The sequence below is a fragment of the Echinops telfairi genome, unplaced genomic scaffold, assembly GCF_000313985.2.
Source record: "Echinops telfairi isolate 266 unplaced genomic scaffold, ASM31398v2 ScPeMD7_7469;HRSCAF=8507_1, whole genome shotgun sequence".
In the NCBI taxonomy this organism is placed as follows: domain Eukaryota; kingdom Metazoa; phylum Chordata; class Mammalia; order Afrosoricida; family Tenrecidae; genus Echinops; species Echinops telfairi.
Window position 1 is genome coordinate 127871073 of NW_022111373.1, and position 8335 is coordinate 127879407.

The 8335-nt window shown below is 34.1% G+C and overlaps 1 protein-coding gene and 1 non-coding gene across 3 annotated transcripts in view; both read left to right on the forward strand.

The window, feature by feature from the left end:
* The window catches only part of LOC101650495 (cadherin-10), a 158717-nt gene that overhangs the window by 22869 nt on the left and 127513 nt on the right, over positions 1 to 8335 (forward strand). The window lies entirely within an intron of this gene.
* LOC115873911 lies at positions 5727 to 5852 on the forward strand. The gene has a single exon (XR_004048683.1). It is a non-coding gene; the product is annotated as a small nucleolar RNA SNORA27 (small nucleolar RNA).

Genomic DNA, 8335 nt, shown 5'->3' on the forward strand with positions numbered 1-8335 from the left:
TTCCTGTGCCTGAGCCTATTCTTGCAGCCACTGCGTCAATCCATCTTAGTAAGGGCCTTCCTCTTTTTCACTGTCCCTCTATTTTACCAAACATGACGACTATCAGGGACTATCTCCTAACACGTCCACAGTATGTAATAGGCAGTGCTGCCATCCTTTCGTCTAAGGAGCACTCTGGCCTTACTTCTTCCAACACATGTCAGTCTGTCCATTTAGCAGTCCATGGTACTTTCATTATTACTCTCCAGCATCACAATTCAAATGTGTTGTTTCTTCTAAGGTCTTCCTTATTAAACATCCAACATTCATAAAAGTTTCATAAAAAGAGAATAGGGGACTTCGACTATATATATATATATTTTTTAAAAACCTGATAATTAAATCAAATCAAATGAGACTATTGAAGTGACTTTGATTTGTTTACTTCCGGCCTTCTCATTACTGTGTCTACTAGCTTCATTTATATGCAAAAGTCAAATAAAGCTACAAAATTAAGGGTTTTGTGGTTTATTTATGAATAATACAGGGAATATTACTGAAAATATTAATGGCATTTTTGGTGAAGAAAATAAATTTTATACACTTTATTTTAATCTAAATACAATGTGAATTTTATCTATACATATAAGAAATGACTCTTGAATTTAGTTTCATAAAGATTATAGGTGAACTTGATGTAAAAGGTTCAGTGAGATGGTGATTTCAAAATTGTGATTGGTGTGTTTTTAAAAGTTAATAAGAAAGAAATTAGAGAAAATGCCTGCAGAAAGACTTTTGAATAGACTTTCTGTAGAGAAGCAAATATCTGTAGCAGTAGCTTTAGAGGGAGGGGGTTATTGTGGTTATGAAAAAAATTGGTAGAATAAATCATGAAGTCTAGCAATGAGGAAAGCAGCAATGATGTTGAAGAGAAAGAAGAAGTTGTTGGGGACTATCATTGATTAGTTGTGGGGTAATGAGATTCATTGTACCCTCCAGGGTCTCTTGTCTGAAAGAAAATGAGCAATGGATGTGTGATATCAGGCAGGAGAAGAGCCCTGCTAGGCAGATGGACAAGCACTGGATTTCTAACTGGAGTGTCAAGTGCTGCAAACGAGTTGCATTTGAAACCCTGGAAGGCAGTTCTGAATTCCTTCAGGAGGAGGCTCCTTAGGAGCCAGTGTGGCCACAGTGAGTTTGGTAGAGGGGGAAGCAGAGTGAGAGCCAGAGCAGCAGGTGGGCGGAGGTGGGACAGCTAAAGGGACCCTAGTCAACAGTGGGTATGGCTTTGGCTACATGTAAAAGTTCTCTTCTGTTTTAATTATCTCAGTGAAGTATAATACGAGAAGCAAATAAGGAGGAGTATGGAATATTGTTGTTTTTGTGTGGATCTTTTATAAATTCAGAATACTGTGTTTTTGTTATTTATATGCGCTGCAAATATCGCCTTGCATTCTATGACCTGCTTTTCCATTCTCTTATCTCTTCTATTTCTGTGAGTGCCGTTCTCAATGCTATTTATTAGATTGGAAACATCAGTCATCTTTCATGTCTTCTTTTGGAAATCTTTATTTTGAGGTCATGGATATGTTATTATTCTAAAAGTTAAATAATTTCTGTTTTATATTTAGATTTTGTGGTACTTGAAGTGTTTATTTGTGCTTGTATGTTGCTGTGGATCATCAAATTTAAAAAAAATATTTTTTTCCATACTACTAACCTTCCTTTGTAAGGCGATTTTTATACGAAAAGAAGAAAAAGTCCACTCTCCAATAATCTGCTGTGCTATTTCATTAATTTTCCAGAGTCTTTCTATTTATTTGTCTTTTATCACAACATACCGGGCTTCATTAATTTTTAATTATATTTATATATGGTAAGAATGAACTTCTTTGGATATGAGTGTATTTGTTCGTTGGTTTGGGCACCTTGCCTATTGGAAACAATACACACACACACACACACACACACACACTTTGGAAATTATTTGAAACATGGCTGGTCTTGAAATACAAAAAGTCCAAATTAGAATCAAATGCTACCATTGGGACAGTTGACTACTCTGTCATTAGGAATTTTGTTGTGAAACTGATAAGACCAGAAATAAAATAGAAATACAATGCAAATAGGAAGGAGGCTGTCTCTTATTCATATATTAATTTTCCAGAATTATTGAGTCCCTCTGTTGCCATTCTTAGCATCAACCCCAATTTTTTTTTCTCAACAGAAATCAAAAGTACAGCACCACAAAACAGTAGATACTTTAGATGTTGGAATTTGTTTTGAACTTCTTGAAGTTTTCATGCATTGGTGATTTTTGCTGTTGCTGTTAGTTGTAGACATGAGTTAGGTGCCCCTGTGTGGACAGAAGAAGACGCTCCTTAGGTTGTAAGCGTCCGCACAATCAGTCTTGTTGGAGCCCGTGTTGTGGTTGCTGTGTCAATGCAACTCCTGAGGTTCTGCCTTCTTTTCTTGCTCCTGCTTCGTTAGCTGGGATGATGTTCGCCTTCGGAGACGTGTCCCTCCTTACAACATATCCAGAGTATGTGAAAAGAAGTCTCCTAGCCCTCCCTTCGAAGGAACATATTATGGCTCTACATCTTCTAAGACAAATTGTTTTCATATTCTTGGTGGTCCATGGTATATTTGCTTTTCTTCTGCGATCACATTTTACAGCACTCAAAGGCATACGTTACGCTGAAGACTTTTTTTGGCATGCTTTACCATGTGAAAGAAATGGGAGAAGTACAGTGAAAGGATACAATTCTGACATAACCCTTTCCTGATTTAAATCATTCAGTACCTCCTTCTTTTGTGTTTGTTTTTTATTTATTTTTTCCCAAATGACTGTCTTGGGACACGTACATGTTTTACTTGAGTACAATTAAGTGTTTTGGAATTCTCATTCGCTATAATGTTATCCTTAATTGGTTCTCAGTCACACAGTCTATTGCTTTTGCATAATCAATGAAACACAAATAAACATCTTTCTGGTATTCTTGCTTTCTATAAATATTCATTGGGAAGAAGCAATGATACCCATTGTTCCACGTCCTCTTTTGAATTAGGCTTAAATTTCTGGCAGCACTTCTCAATGTACGGCAGCACCTATTTTTGAATTGTCTTCTGCAAAAATTTACCTGGAGTCATATTGTGGTATTTAAAATAATAATTTTCACATTTTATTGTTCACTTTTTCTTTAAATGGGCAAGAATATGGATATAATCCATTTGGTTGTCTAAGTAGGTAATTTTCAAACTTCTTGGTATAGACCAGTAAGCACATCTAAGGTTGCATTTACTTATTGAAACATCATAATTGGTATGCTAAAATTCTTTTCTTATTTTTAATCAATTACTTCAGTGTAGATTCAGTACTCTGAGACGTTAATCATAATATACCTCTGGAAATCATTGAAGTCTGATGAATTGATTTTGGAATAGTGACTGTCAGTTTTTCTTTCAACATCTTTTGGTATTTCCTTCATGGTTCAATAATCTGCACATAGCATCTTGGGGAACTTCTTTTCCCCTTTAGTTCTTTCTCTTAGAGAAATTCTATGAATGCGTTTCTCTTTTGGTCCTCTTCCTCTTATTCAAGGTCTCTTCACATTTCACTATAATGCTTCCATGTGAATTAGCTGGCTTTGCTATATTTAATAAGAAGTTTGAGTATCTTCTAACATTTGTGTCTTTTCTTTATTTTCTACCTTTTGGCCCTGACTGTTCAGTGCATCCAATCGATTCTTGACCCGATTTCTAAATTAGGGAGGAGGAACAGATATACTCTACGTCGTATTTTGCATCTTATCGACTTGTTTTGATGTCCTTCTGCTTCAACTTAAACTCACATATGAGCAATTGATTATATGATCAACTTAAATTTGCATACAGGTAATTGGCGTCAGACCCTGGGCTTGTTGTAACTAATGAAATTTAGATTCTCCATCATCTCTTTTCACAAATGTAGATTTGATCCCATCTAGGGAGGCCCACTCATATAATCACATTGTTGAGAAATAAAAATATTTGCCATAAAAAGTCATTGTTCTTGCAAAAATTTACCATGTGTTCTGTGATGTAATTTCTTTCTTAAAGACCACATTTCTTAACTACCAATCTTTGTTTTCAGTGTTTACAGTCCAATCTCTAGTGACTATCAATGCCTCCTTACTGCATGTTTGATCAGTTTCAGACTGCAAACTCATTGGTTTCGAGTTGATTCCACCTGAACACTGCAGAGATTGGTAAAACCTGCTCCCTCTCTGCAGATCGGCCTAGAGCTATTACTCTGTCCCTGAATGCTGTGAATTTGAAAGCTGTCTTGAAATTTGCTTTTTTGACATGCGTATCTGGTGGTTCCAATTTAATTAGTCATTTCTGGCATAGTAAACTATGCACATATAATTGTCTGATTAAAAATGTCCAATATCAGTTATTTCAGCTCAAAGTACCCAGCATGTAGATCTTTGTGCATTTAATTTTACTCTTGATGATTTCTACTTTCTGTCGATTAAAACTTCTTACATTCCATGTTGTGAATATTGATGGGTGTTTGCAGCTCTTTTTTAAACATTTTGAACTGTAGCATATCAGCAAACGTGAGTTCCAAAAGCTTTATTCTAGCCATGGCATTGCCCTCGATTCAACTGTACAGAGGGCTCTCGGACCCAATCATATTTTGAGTGCTTCAAACCTGAGGGACTCATTTTCAGAAAAAATAATTTTGCTGTTAATCATAATATTTTCACAGATGGGGATGTGTGTGTGTGTATTGCTTGTGCATGCACACACATTTAATGAGTTCATTCTCCTTGTAGGTTAGAGTTGAAAAGTTCCTTTGAAACCTATTCACCTTGGGAGACCCTTGTGGTATTTGAAATACTGGTGACATGTTGCTGTGTTGCATTGCATGCATTTGATTCTACCTGCTAGAAACCCTATGTACAGCTGAATGTCCTGCACCATCCTCACAACTATTCTTATGTGGAAGCCCATTGCTGCAGTCACTCTGTCAATCCCTCGTGTATGCTGCTCCTCTACTCTACCATGCACTGTAGGAGAGCATTCAAGTCATCGGAGTATGACAAACCTACAGGAGATCGGTGGAATAATGATATCAGGGAATCCTTTTTAAAATCAAATTTTCTTCAACTTTTGTCAAAAATAACATATTAATGGTTCTCTTTTATTTTAGTTTTAAATTTAAATATTGATGCAAAAGATGGACATCTTATTTTCTCATTTGCAATTATTTTAAAATCAAAAGCTAATATGAATCCACTTTATCATGAAATATGTCACTTTTCAAAATTGTTTTAGATTTGCTTTATTCAGATATTAAATTAAAATCTTTATATATTATGTATTTTAATAAAAGGATGTCAATGTTGTCAAATGCATGTATGAATCTTTTTCACTGCTGATCTTTTCAACTTAACCTTTTGATCTTACGGTTTATTTGAAGCCTCCTCTTATTTAAGTTAAATGTACAGGTATTTTAAATCATCCAAATTATTAATGATATAGTATTCCTTTGTTCAATTTACTCGTGTTTTATTTTTACTTTGCCTTTTAATTTTATATCAAATATATAAGTATTATTTATGTGTGTTTAACTGTTTTGTTAGTTTTTAAAATTTTTATAACCATTTCTACTGATTTGAAAATTAAAGTTATTCAAGCCACATAAAGTGACGATGGGAAATATTACCCCTTTTTCTACTTCTTTAAACAGTGTCTGAATTACACTCCTTTTCACTTTGCCAATTGGACTTACGTCTTTATTGGTCATTCAAGAGGGACAAAAAAAATATCCTTTTAAAACTCAGGCAACCTGGTGTTTGTCTTGCATCCTGTCAGAGGAAACAGGCTACAAATAAATAAACAAACAAACAAATAAACAATAGTTTCTGAATTGATGAATATTGGGAATACATGAATTTCAGCAACATATTTATTTTCTGATTGGTTAGAAGGCTGCAGGGGTTTGTTCTAGACTTTAGATTTAGTAGATAACTTATATGACATTTACTAAACATTTGTTAAAGCAAACCAAATTTAATAAGAAAAGACTTTTGAAATCTAAATATTTGTTTTAGAATAGTCCCCAGCTTCTGTATGGGGACTATACAGAATACAAAGAGAGTATTTCTCATTAACTTTCATCGAGTTTCTCTTATTCTTAACATCTCAAGTTGTCATTATTTGCTTTCTGGTTGTAAATTAGTATGGCACTCTTATTACAAGTAAAAATATATTTTTACACATTTATGTATTTATTTTATACATTTTTTGGTAATTTATTCCAGTTTTATGATATTCTTCCCAATATTGTTTTCCTCTTCTAAGATAGGATCCCAAGTAACACATTGCCTTAAACTAAGTCTTAGTTTCCTCTGGACTGTGTTATTATAAGGTTTATTTTGTTTTAGGTAATCTTTAAGATTTGAGCTGCAACAATGGACTCAAATATAATAGTATTTGTGATGATGGCAGGGTGTGACTCTGTTGTACATCAGGTTTTTCAGATTGGTACTCTACTTAACAACACCTAAGAATTGTGAGGACACCCATCAGTTGTGCTTTGTTGTTGTTATAGACTGTGCCTCAAATTGGATTTTTCTGATGTTTTTAATTTTGGGGCTAGATTGTGGTTTGGGGATTTGAAACTGAAGACCACAGAAATTATATGATGTGTCAATATCGCATTGATCACCAGCGATGATATAAACTTTGCTACCTGGCTAATGTAGTAGTTGCTTTATTTTTTCACTATAATGTCACTGCATTTGAAAGTTATTTCCCTTATTATACTCTTTGGAAAGCAGAGTCCATATTTATGCACTGTATATATGAAAGAGCTACAAAATATTCATGAGAATAATTATTTATAATTACATTTTTTATAAACATCATAAAGCACTCATGTGTGTGAGAAGTATCTTATTAGGTTCATACAAACTGCATTGTTATAACTTTTTAGTAATTAACTTATTTTTTTATCATGATGAAGTGATATACTTTGTATCTCTTTCCTTTAAAAGTATGTATTGAATTAGCTATACCTACTTTGATTACTACTTACATGGTATAGGGTTTTAGTTTTATTATTAATTTTTACTACTTTATAATTAGTTATTAGTCTTTAATAACAAGAGTTTGGTTTTATTTTTTCCAATATATCCTTTTTTGCACTAGTCAGAAGTTTGAAATCCAAGTATGGATAATAATAATAAAGGAACATATGTCTTTAAATCAACTATTAATTACTTTTAATAAATTAATTTAATCTAGGAAAATTGAAAACTGTCAAAATGAAATAGAACACTTGAAGATTAATATCATGTGCACATGCGTTTAGGTGAAACCTGTACAACAAGCAGACTTTTGAAAAGCTTATGGTAATACTGGCCAGTTTGAAATCAGGAAAGTTGTATAACAAGGCTGTTTCCTTTTATCACACATTTCAATTATATGCTTAACAAACAATCAAAATGTTTCACTATACAAAGAACTCAGCATCAGGATTACAGGAAAACTTATTAAAAACCTGTAGTATGCAGAAGATACATCTCTGTTTGCTGAAAATGAAGAGAACGTCAGCACTTAATAACGAAGATCAAAGACTATTATCATATGTAGAGAGGGGGGCACCTCAACATAAATAATAGAAAATCCTCACAACAATCCTCATAAACAACCTCATGATAACTGGAGGAAAAATTGATATTATCAGTGATTCTATTCTACTTGGATCCAGAATCAATATCTATGGAAGTGGAAACATCCATCAAGAAATTAGATGTGAGTGGCGATACCAGGAGGGTGGAGGGAAGGTGAGGGTAAAGGGTGAACAGCTTACAAGGATCTACATATAACCTCCTCCCTGGGGCACGGACAGCGAAGAAGTGGGTGAAGGGAGACGTCAGATGTTGTAAGACATGACAAAATAATAAAAATTTATAAATTATCAAGGTTTCCTGGGAGAGCTGATACTAAGGGCTCAAGTAGAAAGCAAGTGTTTTGAGAATGATGATGGCAACATGTATACAAATGTGCTTGACACAATGGATGGATGGATGGATTGGAATAAGAGTTCTATGAGCCCCCAATAAAATGATTAAAAATAAATAAATGAGGTGATGTATTCCATTAGGCAATGCTGTTACATAAAGCCCTTAAAAACTATTAAAATGTTTGAAAGCAAAGATGTCCCTTTAAAGCAGCCGTTCTCAACCTGTGGGTTGCACCCCCTTCGGGGGTTGAAAGATTCTTTCACAAGGGTCGCCCAATTCATAACAGTAGCAAAATTACAGTTAGGAAGTAGCAGCAAAAATAATTTTATGGTTGGGGG